This window comes from Suricata suricatta, chromosome 4 (assembly GCF_006229205.1).
Source record: "Suricata suricatta isolate VVHF042 chromosome 4, meerkat_22Aug2017_6uvM2_HiC, whole genome shotgun sequence".
Taxonomy (NCBI): Eukaryota; Metazoa; Chordata; class Mammalia; order Carnivora; family Herpestidae; genus Suricata; species Suricata suricatta.
This window is the reverse complement of record NC_043703.1, coordinates 103,773,783-103,786,782: the sequence shown is the minus strand read 5'-3', so window position 1 is coordinate 103,786,782 and position 13,000 is coordinate 103,773,783.

Here is a 13,000-nt window from a genome sequence, read left to right as displayed (position 1 = left end):
AAGGGCAGCTCTGAGACATTGAGGATTGAAAACCTTTCTTACACACTCATGCGCATCCAAGCAGTGGAGAATTAGGGGAGTGGCAGACTAACAATATTAGGAAGATGATAAGACTTTCCCCTAAAACTAATAAAGACCATGTCTTCTCAAATTGAAAGTGCACATCAAAAGCCAAGCAAGAAACAGAAAACTAAATTGACACCAGGGAACATCACAATGTTACAAATGAGAGAGCCAGTATGATGATGATGTGGTGAACCATGAGGATTGTGATACTCATGAAGCATAAGGAGAGAGACATTAATTGGCAAGATATAAATGCAGAACCAAGGATCACATAAGAAAGAGTCACAGTAAGTAGTAAGTGCTTTATCCCATACGTGAGGGACATCCAAGAAAACCACACTGAGAGAGGCAAGTCTGGAAGAGATGATATCACTTGAGCTGAAAATAAATGGATGGTATGGCCTAAACCAGCACAGTAGGAGGGAAAAGAGAAAGGACAGCATGATTTGAATGTTTTGACAGGATTTCACAAGTTGTTGGATGTGGGGGGGGGGGGGGGGAAAATTAAGACATCAAGAATTATTCTCAGGCTTCCAGCTAGGGGCATACCACTGGAGAGAGTGAACCCAGAACACAGAAGATAGAACAGGTTTATGGGAGATCCCTAGCTCAATTTTGTATGTGTGGAGTGTGGGGAACCTGGGGAGGAATTATTGACAAAATGATCCAGATATTTTGTTTTGCAAACTAGGGGAGAGTTCTAGTCTAGAATAAAGAGGTGGCCATGGGGCGCCTGGGTGGCTCAGTCGGTTAAGCATCCGACTTCAGCTCAGGTCATGATCTCATAGTTCGTGGGTTCAAGCCCCTGATCAGGCTCTGTGCTGACCTCAGAGCCTGGAGTCTGCTTAGATTCTGTGTTTCCCTCTCTTTGTCCCTCCCACACTCATGCTCACTCTCTCTCTGCCTCTCAAAGATAAATTTAAAAACTTAAAAAAAAAAAAAAAGACATGGCCACTATCAACATAAAGATCTCTCCAATACTGTCTACAAAGGTCATCAATATCCCAAATTTACCAAGCTCTTAACAGTGGCAGTTCACTAGCTTGATATGGAGCTATTTCCGGGAGAGGCAGGGTAAGGCCTTGACTGAGTAGACTCTGCAAGTGATAGAAAACTCAGACAATAAGAGAAAAGGGGATCTGAGGACAGTGGACTTCAGCAACGGGACAGTCATATAATCAGCAGGGCAATGCTGGTATTAAAACACAGGCAGGCAAAAGACTGGAAAACCAAGCCATGCTGCAATAAGGGATCAGGGCTGAAATGAAAATGGCAGTTGAAAAATGGAGGGTGTGAAGAAGCTGAAAGAATAAGGTTATAAAATTAGGAAAGCAGGAAAAAAACAATTACCTGCACATGAAGTAGGCAATTGGAAACACCTGGCCAAGGTAAACTTTGCTTTGGCAGAAGAGCAATAGCTGTTGATAAAAAGTTACTGAAGATAGCTTCCTAGGTTAATTTTGACCATGACTTAAACCTCCTACTGAGCGGGCACCGAGTGCTCTGTGCAGCCTTACAAATAAGAACTACACTTGCCCACAGAATGTAAGTGTATTGCTATTGATTTTGTTCCACTATGACAATATGTGAATGAATAATGAAAGTTAGGATTTTTGAAAGCTAACCAGAATAAATCTTTACTTTCCCAGGATAAATGGCTAAGTGCCTCTTTTCAACATGTGGATGATGGTTTCTAAATGAAGGAATGAATATCAAGAGCTTAGAGTGTTAACTCCAGCGAAGACATTGAGGAGACCTTTGGAAATATTTAAAAAGATAGATTAGTGAAACAGTGAGGCAGAGATTAAGTGAACATGCTTTCAGATCTGTCAATGTGGCATTGCATCTGCCAGGTTATTTATTTTCCAGTACCTACCCTATGATGAATCAAAATCACCTTTAGGAGAATCCTTATTGAATAACATTGAAATAAAAAGTCAAAGATACTGGTCACCAATGTGATTTCATTCTTCAAGCAATAAAGATATTTTAATAGATTCTTAAAATTGCAATTTCATAATTACTTGATATATTTTTGTGGGCATTCTTCATTAATTTTTTTAGTAAATAAGATACTTAGTGTATACATGTTATTTTCTCTTTTGTGCCTATTTCAGAATTTAAAGCTAAGATAGAGATATAGAGGTCTCTTAGAATATATCTTTTGCCTAAAATGATCCTGGAAGTTGAAAGGAGAAATGTACTCACTGTGCTCCTAAGCAATCAGCATTTAGATTTAAAGCAAGGGAACTGTTTCAGATAAGGCACGGGTTTCAGGGCATCCCAATGTCAGTGCATACTGTGCGGTGCACACCTCCACGTGGAACTGCATGCACATCCTGTACAGATGTATCCAGTGGCCCTAGACTTCCCCCTCTTCTGCTACCTCATCTTTTAGATGGATAAGGCTTTATAGGAGGAGAGTTTGGTATAGCCCTAAGTTGGGAAGTAAGCACAGAGGGGTAAAAAAAAAAAAAAAAAGTAAATTTTAATGGCATGGTGGCTTTAGTTGGAAAGCACATGGGTCTAGGTTTAAGTCTGAATTCTGCTTCTCTACGTAGCTCTATGAATTTAGACTTACTGTTTTAATTCTTTGAGGCCATTTCCTGTGTAGAGTAGGGATAATAATCCCTTCTTAATGGGATTGTTGGGAGGGTAAAACGTGATTATGCAGCAGTTTTCACAGTTCTTTTCTCAGCATAAGCATGAATAAAATATTAGATCATCATCATCATCATCATCTCTAGACCTCCAAGTGAGCAACCTTTGGAAGTTCCTATCTCCATTTACATTGCATTCATTCATTCATTCATTCATTCAACAGATTTGTAGTAAAATCCCATGAGAAGCAAGCCACTTGCAATAGAGTGTGAAGATGAATCAGACAGAATGCTACCGATATGGATAGGCCTTCCAACAGGAGCAGTCAGACATCATAACTGTATTTAGAGTTGAAAGTCCTCATTGTAATTGAATGGTCACAGAACTGGGAAGGAACAAATCACTTTTGATTGGGACTAACTTAATACGGGGAATTAACTTAAGATGGGCTTTGAAAGATGAATAAAGTTTTAATATTGAAGACTGGAAAGAGAAGCAGGCATTCTAAGTACAGGAAAGAGATAGAATATAAAAAAGAGATCACTATCACTTCTTCAAACTGTAAGATAATAACATTTTATCATGTATTCAGACCCTAAAATGTCTAACCCAAAAGTTTATAAATACATCCTGTTTCCTCATGTACTACTAGTGAGTCCTTAAAGGCTGATTTAATGGGACAATGGTTTGGTAGGCTTCATTGCATAGTGGTTGATGGGTTTAGTGAGGACCGTGACACCACACAGCCTGTATACTTCCCAGCTCTGACATATGATAGCAGTACAATGTTAGCAAGTCACTTACCATCCTTGAACTTCAGTGTCTCCATCTACAGAATGAGGATGATGACATTATCTATCTAACCATGAGAAATGAGGTATCTAGAGAGCTTTAGCACAGTGCTAAATACTATGCTAAGTTTCAATAGTAGCCACTGTTATCCTGTTATTTATTAAAACCTTGAATTACAGAAACCAGATATAAGTATATAAAAATCTCTAAATATCAAACACTTATAGTCTTAACACTTATACTGTAGGCATTTTCCAGTTATTAAAAAAAACAAACCCTATTTTATTTCCTTGAGTCTCCTAGAAAGCAGACAAGGTACTAGGTTTTCAAAGTTGTCACATGGCTTTTGTTGAATTGAATATTCAATATGTTATCTTTTCTCATACTGCATTTACTCTCCTCATGTGACCTGCTCAATAGTTTGTGAGTGAGCATGGTTTTGGCACTATTGTCTCCCTTGTCCTGACCTTAGTCACTCTCTCTGAATTTCTTTGTACAGACTTGAACGTATAAGCATGTTAAAAGGCAAGAGAAGATGAAGTGTGAGCGTCAAAAATAATTTTTACTGTAATAAATACAATGCCTAATAATATTCAATTTTGAATATAAACAGAAAAATATCCAAAGGGTAAAGAACTTTTTTATTTTTATTACCTCTTTTGACTAAGCATGAAATTTGTCCTTGGGAAAAAAAGAAAGCTTCTGATAGGATGAACATGTGCAGCTGAGCTCTGTGAAAGGTAATATGGAGACAAACAGGCTGACATCAATGATTGGCATTGAGGCTTGGGGTACCAAGCTCCCAAATGCTGATATATGATACCCAATTGGGTAAAGCAGAGCTTGGCGAGGGGTAAAAAGTTGAATGGAATTGCATAAAATGAAGCAGAACATCACAAAGAAGTTAATTTCCCTTCAAATCTGATGTTCCAGGTTTGATACCGCAAAGTATTTCCACTGTACTCCACATCACCCCAAATAGCAATATCCACTTTTCATTTGACAGTTTCTAATATTCACACTTAAATGAGTAGGTACAATGAAATATCTTTCTTCAAGTTGAGAAAGGAATCTCTTACCTTAATAATAATTTGAATTATAGCACTTGAAAGTAAAAAAAAAAAAAAAAGAAAAGACAAAAAGGAAGGGGAAGGTTGAAAACAAGGAATGAAGTTAACTCTATTTTTAATTTAGTCCAACAGAGAAGAAAATTTAAGAATCAACACCAATGGAATTTTATCTCTATCCATATTTACCAAATACTATTTGCTTCCCATTGCTTAGATAGAAAATAGCATTTGTGTCTCTTTTTAATAGTTGTGCTCCAAAACATAGAACTGGAATTCAGGAATCATGGGGCTGGGTCTTACCTCAGTCACTATCTGTGCTGCCAGGGACAAGTCACGTAATCTCACTGCATCAGCTTTCTGTCTGCATGAGGTAGTGGAATTGGGCAACTGCTACATGTCCCAGAGATCTAACATCTAATAATGATCTTTTCTGTGTAGGTTTATTTCATCTGCCCCACCCCCTCTTTTTTCCACAGAGAAAATGATAGCATATGACAGTTAAACCAACAATAGGAATAAGAAATTGTCCTTACCAATGGTTCTAATTAGGGGTCACAGAGAATAGGTCCTGGAGAGGGTTTTTAGAATGTTTTCATTTTTAATTATATATACTATAATTATATAAATAGATATTATTGAGATATAATTGATATATAGCATTGTATTAGTTTCAGGTATACAGTATAATAATCAATATATGTATATACTGTGAAATAATCACCAATAGTCAGCATCCATCACCACATATAGTTGGAAACTTTTCTTGTGAAAAATAAAAATATATATTCATATTTCTCATATTTATTTAACTATATGAGTACATATAACTATAAGAAAAAGATATTTTAAGTTTTCATTTTAATTATATATTTAAAAAATCTTCTTAGAGATTTTCCATCTATGTCCCCAACATAACTAAAAATACAAATATAAATATAAGTATGTAATATAGTATATACTATTAAATTTATAGACAAATATCATATTTTATTATTTGAACAACCAGTGTGTAACCAAATACAGCCATTTGTATTTGTGTTGCTTGTTACATCACTGGGAACAAGTTACTACCTAAAAGGTTCAGCAAATTTTCAATGTTGTTAGTAAATATGAATGGCTGCCTTGTAACTTAACCTGCAGTAAATGTAAAATAGAAGTGACAACTGCCCCATATGCCTTCATATGGACTCTTTTAAGCAGCTGTATAAATCAAACATAAAAATTTGATTTTGAAAGCCATTGTTACACCATATACTTCAGTTTCTTAAGTCTCTAAACTTGGGTGTCACATTCTTGTATTTGAGAAACACTTGTCTGTAATATATTATATATAACCTGAACAACAGAAGTATACTACAAATTTAATAGTTCATCCTATATTGATTTTTTTCTAAAGTGTTTCTATTTAAATAATTGAGAAAAAATATTTTCTGTTCTAACCCACTGTATAAGACTCCAAAAGACCTCTAGGAATAAGAATACATCTTTCACATGAGCTAACCACTGAAAAGTCAACAAAACGTTAGAAAGAAAAGGAATATGCTGTTTCAGAAAAGGGGGGAAATTGCATATTTTTCTATCAGTTATAAAGTCTAGGCTACTATCGCATAAATAAGCACTAATTCTATCTGCTTTGTTTCAGGTAACTCAAAAATGGGTTTTTGGATCATCTGAACTCTCCAGAATTAACTACTGCTCTCATCTGTAATATCATATTCTTTTTTGGAATATCCATGTAACAATAAATTATTTCTTCTTAGAGTTCCCGGACTTCTTTGTTCCTTTCAGGTGTTCCCAAATCTGAACCGCATTGCACAAATTATCCAATAAACCTGATTCTCTTCCAAATATCCCAGCAGGCTGCCCTTCTCCCATAATGCCATCCAGATGGCCTTCAACCCACATGAAGCTATTAGAAACACAATAATATTCCTAAAGTCCTTGTCCCATCAACTCCCTGTTATGTTCCACTTTTTTCCCCCTCCAATCTCACTTGTGGAATTCAGATGAGCTACAGGAGAAACTTTATAAAAGTCACAGGCTTAAAGAAAAACCTCTACTGTTTTTATGTTTGTATGTTTCCTTGGGCCTCCCTCTCAGAGAAATAATGAAGAAAGAATAAAGAGAGGAGTTGAATTATAAGGCAGTGGGGAAAACTAAAGGCAACTGGCATGACTGAAACCAAAAAGATAGCTTTACATCTACCAAATACCCAGTACCACTGTGTATTTAAGTGAGCACTTGGAAAAGAGGTTGCCTCAAAGTATCTCCCCATATATGAAAAAAAAATTATTTTTCAAAGGTTTATAGTGGGACAAGGCAGACAAAAAGAAAGAAGCCATATCATAGTGAAAATTTAGCAATGAGAGCTGTCAGCCACTGGCATGATAAAAAAAGTGTTTGGGCCAATATCTTTGAGCCTCAGATTAGTCCTCACCAAAATGAGTATAGGTGAATTTTATGACAGCTCAAAATCCTTTCCAGACCTGTATTTCTCTAAGTAAAAGAATGTGTCTGACTGGGCAGATTTATTAAAGGTCAGTACTTAGTGAGTTGTACTTACTAGTACCTAGAAGTCTCTAGGACTTTTATTTCGTTGCCCAAGGAGTACTCAACAAAGAAGAAGTTCACCTAGAGGTCCCTAAATGTTACCTTTGTCCTTCTCCTTATCCTGCAGTCATACCCATTAGTGACAAATGTAGGTAAATTCTAGGTAGGGAAATGTACATAAATGTCTAAAAATACACAATTATATAGTACTGCAAGGGAAGTCAATGGAGGAGGGTACAAAACAGAGTCAAAAACTTCCTTACAATCCTGATAACTAAAAATGAAACTGGATCCCAAACCATCATCATGCAGATGGGCTGGCTTTTGTCACTTGTTTTTAAAAATGTTCCTGAGCATAAAAACCAGCAATCAACAATTTCTTACTTTGGCCTAAGTACTGTGGGTGTTTTTCCAGTCCATTTGTTGACATATAGTTTACATGCTAATAATAGCTAATTATTTGGCAAAAACAACTAACAACCTATTTTCCCTTGATCTCACATAATTCAAGTGGCTTAGAAAAGATGATTCTCACACAGCAGTTACTACTTTCTCTAATCAATTACAAAGATTCAAAACTAGACTATTTGATCAAAATCTGAAGGCATTCTTTTATAGCACTTTAGTCTACAAAGTGTTTTAAGAAAGATACATAGCCTGCTTTCTACTTTCCCTTAAAAAAATCAAAGCAGACACAAACCTATGAACTGAAACACTGGAAGGACATTTTATCTTTAGCATGTCAAAAAATAAACCATTTAGGAGTTATTTGCCATTTGCCCTGGTAAACAGCTTTGGTTCATTCTCTTGTATGTCCACTTTTGGGGCAGGGGGCTGGGATGACTGTAAAAACCATGTCTGTAAAATATTTGACTGAATGAATTAATCTCATCTAGACCTTTTTCCTGTGCCACAGAAATTTCCAGACTCCCTTCACCCCCAAATAAGTTATGAAATGGAGCTTTAAGTTATGAAATAGAGCATTAAATGTACAGAAAAATCTGAAACTAGTAGATAGAGGTTACATAGAAGTAGCTCCTGAGGGTGCCTGGGTGGTCAGTCAATTAAGCATCAGACTTCAGTTTAAGTCATGATCTCACTGTTCCTGGGTTTGAGCCCCCCATCAGGCTCCATGCTGACAGTGTGGGGCCTGCCTGGGCCCCTCCTCCACTTGCACTTTCTCTCTCTCAAAAATAAATAAATACACTTCAAAAAAAAAAAAAAAAAGCAGACGCTGAGTCCTGAACCTAAGACCCCCCCATGACCTGACACCAGTCTTCTGATTCTACTCTACCAGATGCCCTCAGTGTCCACTCTGTCCTTTTCCTAATCGGGGCTAATAAACTTTTGCAATTCCAGGAGGTCCAGCTTTCCTAGAAAACTATAATCTTAGGCAAAGACTAATGCATAAGTGTCTTCTTATTTGAATATTCAAATCTTTCCTCTGTCATGTGATCTTCTCTGCCAGGATTTCCAAACTTTAGTAATTCTTGTCTCATCATCCTGGTTTGTGACATTTCTTTGATACGACCTACTATTCCTGTACTATCATTACTCTATGTTGACTCTCTTAATAATCTTTTTTCTCTCTTTTTCTTTTTTGAAAGAAAAAAAGAACGCTTACATGAGTGCATGTGGGAAAGGGACAGAAGGAGAGGGAGAGAGAGAATCCTACACAGACTCTATGCCTAGCACAGAACCAGACACAAAGCTCGATCTCAGGACCCTGAGATCATGAACTGAGCAGAAATCAATCAAGAGTTGGACATTTAACAAATTGAGTCACCCAGGTGCCCCAACTCTCCTAATAATCTTATTCTTTTATTTATTTTTAATGTTTATTTATTTTTGAAAGAGACAGAGAGAGAGAGAGAAGCAGAGAGAGGAAGACAGGATCCAAAGCAGTCTCCATGCTGATAGCAGACAGCCCAATGTGGAGAGTGAACTCACAAACCACAAGATCATGACCTGAGCTGACGTCGGAGGCTTTACCAACTGAGCTACCCAGGAGCCCCTTATTTATTTTTATTTTAGAGAGAGACAAGCAGAGGAGAGAAATAAGGGTGGGGGGAGAGAGAGAGGGTCAGAGAGAGAGAAAGAAGGGGGAGTGGGGAGAGAGAGTGCGTGTGCGAGAGAGATTGAGAAAATCTTAGCAAGCTCCATGCTCAGTGCAGAGGCTAACTCCAGGCTTGACACCAGGACCCTGGAATGATGACCTGAGCTGAAATAAACAGTCTGATGCTCAACTGATTGAATCATTCAGGCGCCCTCTAATCATCTTATTCTTAAAGGAAACTTTATATATTAAAAGTGGAAAACCAATATTTATCTATTATAGTGATCTCTATATTTTTTATTTACATATCCCATAAGTAAAATTTTTGAGCACGTACATCCAGTCATGTACTGTTTTATTTACAATATGCCTGTGTGACCGTACATATATATTATTAACATTATAAAAAACAGAAAAATGTAAAGAGTAAAATAAGAAAGGAATATAAATAGAAGTTCAAATAATATCTTCTTGTACCAAAATAGATCATCTTGCATAATTCCTAGAGTATGCCTGTCAAACTTTGGTGAACATTTTTCTAATATATATTAAAATAAAAATATAACTGTTAAAAGTTTTTAAAACTCTATATATCATCTTGAGTGTCACCAGTAGTATGAACATCACACTTTTCTATTTGCAGAGGGATTCATTAGCATAACAAAGAGATCAACTTTCCATGTTCTTAAAAAACACATTAGTTTTTTCATTTTCATATCACTAGCTTATTAGGTGACTCTTTCCAACTTTTGAATAAAAAGATAAGAAGAGTGGCCCACAGGAAGCTAGATTGTTCATCCTGTTCTTGAATCTTCCAAATAGCTCATGCTGACAGCCAGACAGAGATGTGATCACAATTTTGTTGGATAAACAAGAGTTTATTTTCAAGAACTGTATAAAGCAAAGATTCCACCTCCTAAAAGTTTATCATTTCAAGTGCTTCAACAAACCATAAAAAAGAAGATACTGATGGAGCCTACCAAGTGAAATCTTTCTCAATTGATAAAATTGTTAGAACTGATTTAGGCTTTGGGTTTTTTATTTGGTTTTTATTTGCTTTTTAAATTTTTTAAATTTTTTAAAATGTCTGTTTATTTTTTGAGAGAGAGAGAGACAGGGCACCAGTGAGAGAAAGAGAGGGAGACACAGAATCTGAAGCAGGCTCCATGCTCTGAGCTGTCAGCACAGAGCCCAACGGAGGGCTCAAACTCAGGAACAGTGACCTGAGCCGAAGTCCGACTCCCAACAGACTGTGTCAGTCAGGTGCCCTGATTTTTATTTGCTCTTTATAGAAAATCTTAGGAGGAAGTACATCAGAAACAACTAAATATTACTGACTACTAATCCAAGAGCCTAGGTTTGTTTTCAGATGAGAAAACTAAGGGTCAAATTGATTGTGACTGATCTAAAACCACGTGCTGGAGCCAGATTTTAAAAACCAAGTTTGTCATCAAAGCCCCAGGCTCTACTAGCATAACTGTGACACTTTGTGTATTTCCAAATAATGCTACAGACCACTTACAAAGCTACCTTGTATCTGATTTAGTCCATTGGTTTACTTCTGAACTTCACATATTGCATGAACAATGTTCTAACAACAACAACAAAATGCTATTCAATAAAGAAACTCACAATATTAACATAGCAACTGTGTTCATTTTTCTATATCTCTGTTATCTATAGAACAGGCATAAAATTAACTATACATGTAATAATTAAAGATAAAGTTCATATTCAGATTTCTTGACTTAACATTACATCACACCTATCTTCCATATTTTTATAACATCTTCAATATGGCTATTTTAATGCCTGGATAATCTATAGATTTCATAAATTATGATGTCATTCTATTACTATGCATTTAGATTTTGTTCAGTACCATTTTGGTACATGAAGCTTTCTTTTTAATTATTTCTTCATACTAAAAGCTCAGAAAGAGACTCTATAATTTTCACTTAATCTATCATTTTCTAAGTGTAGTACTGAAGATCCTGCTGGCAGAGAGCCTGCCTAGCTAACCACAACTTTGCCAAATTAGGAATTCTTCTTCTTTCTTTCTCTCCCTTTCTTTCTTCCTTCCTCCCTCCCTCCCTTTCTTTTTCTAATTTAAGAGAATTAAAAGTAAAAGTATTATTTTATTTATGGCATTTCTTCTTTACTAAGAAGGATGAACAATATTCTATACACTTACTTGCACTAATATGTTTCCTTTTTGTGAATTCTGACTATGTTATTTTCCCAATCATCATTTAATGAGATCAAGTCTTACTTACCAAGATCATCTATAATATGTTTGTTAAACTTTATGACTCAAAGATGTGTGACCTTCTGCACATTATTTCAGCTCCCTATTACTGGGTTCCTAGCCTAGAAATTTTCATCTCATAAAGTTGTTGGAAGAATTAAATGAATACATACCTAATTCATAGAATATTTTCTGGTACAAAGTAACTCCTCAATAAATATAGCATATTTTGTCTAAAATATTCAATATATTGTTTCCTTGTTAAAGTATCTCCCCTATCTCTGTTGACTCTCTATTTATTGATCCTTTTTCTATACATTTATCAATTCATCAATCATCCAGGCAGGTTTTAATAATTTTGCTTGTGCTTAATTCTTGGTAGAATTATTCTAATATAGTGGACTACATTATAAATTGATAGGGCACTCCAGGATTACAGAATTTCAAGTCAAATAACAAGATGTCAGGATTGTACAGAGAGACCTCATGGCTCTACAGGGCTGATCATCCACCCATGAGTGTCACTGGGGGCACTGGGAGTTATGGAACAAGTTCAGGATGTGGGCTTTTGGGACCCCACACAGGCCATGGAAGAGAGGATTATATGCTATTTTACAAAATATTTCGTAAATAGTCCCTGTCAATATGTTGCTGAGCTATGAAGAAAAAAAGGTGAATTATCTAACTTTAATGCTTCTTGACTTAATTGGATAAATGTTGTCTGAATGCTGTGCTTCATAAACTTCTAGGCTCACAATGAGAACTATAGAAGTTGTGCAGGTTTAGAGTTTGGGGTTAAGTAAAATGTTGAATTCAATTTTAGAAATCTGAGATTGAGGGCCAGATAGACATATTGAGTAAACAGTTGGAAGAATTGGCCTGGAGATCAGGAGAGGAGTTTGGATTAGAACCACAGATAGCAGCAAAGTCACAAGAATGGATAGGATCAAGCAGGAAAGTGTGTAAAGAAAGAAAAGAAGAATTATAATGGAACCCAAGGAAGGCAGACTCATAGAAGAGGTGCCTGCAAAAAAAGGTCCAGAAGAAGTGGAGGTAAAAGGAAAAGTGACAACCAAGTTATCATAGATTTCAAGGGAGAAGAGAACATTTTAAGAAAGAAATGTCTAACAGCACCAAAGCAATGCAGGAGGTCAAAGAACATTGGAATTATAATTGGCTCTTAGTTTTATGAACATGGAAGAGAATTTGTAGCCATGATAAGAACATTTTCATCAGAGTGGTAGAAAAAAAGAGTAGGTTGGGGAACACATGATGGTTAGAGAAACAGAGTGGATAGAGAAAACTGGTTTTAGAATTTATGTTCTGAGGTGTGGCTGTGACACAGACTAGTAGCTGAAGGAGGCATGAGTTGGAAGGAGGGTTTTTGTCTAATTTCCGTGTGTGTGTGTGTGTGTGTGTGTGTGTGTGTGTGTGTGGTGTGTGTGTGTTAGATAGGAGAGACTTAAGCATACTGAAATGCTGATAGGATTCAGTTTAGTTGAGACCAAAATGTGTGTATGTGTGTGTATTTATAAAGTCTCTCAATATGTAGCAAACATCTATATCTATATTTATAAAGACATTAACACCTTATGTTTTTGGAAAGCTCCAAACACT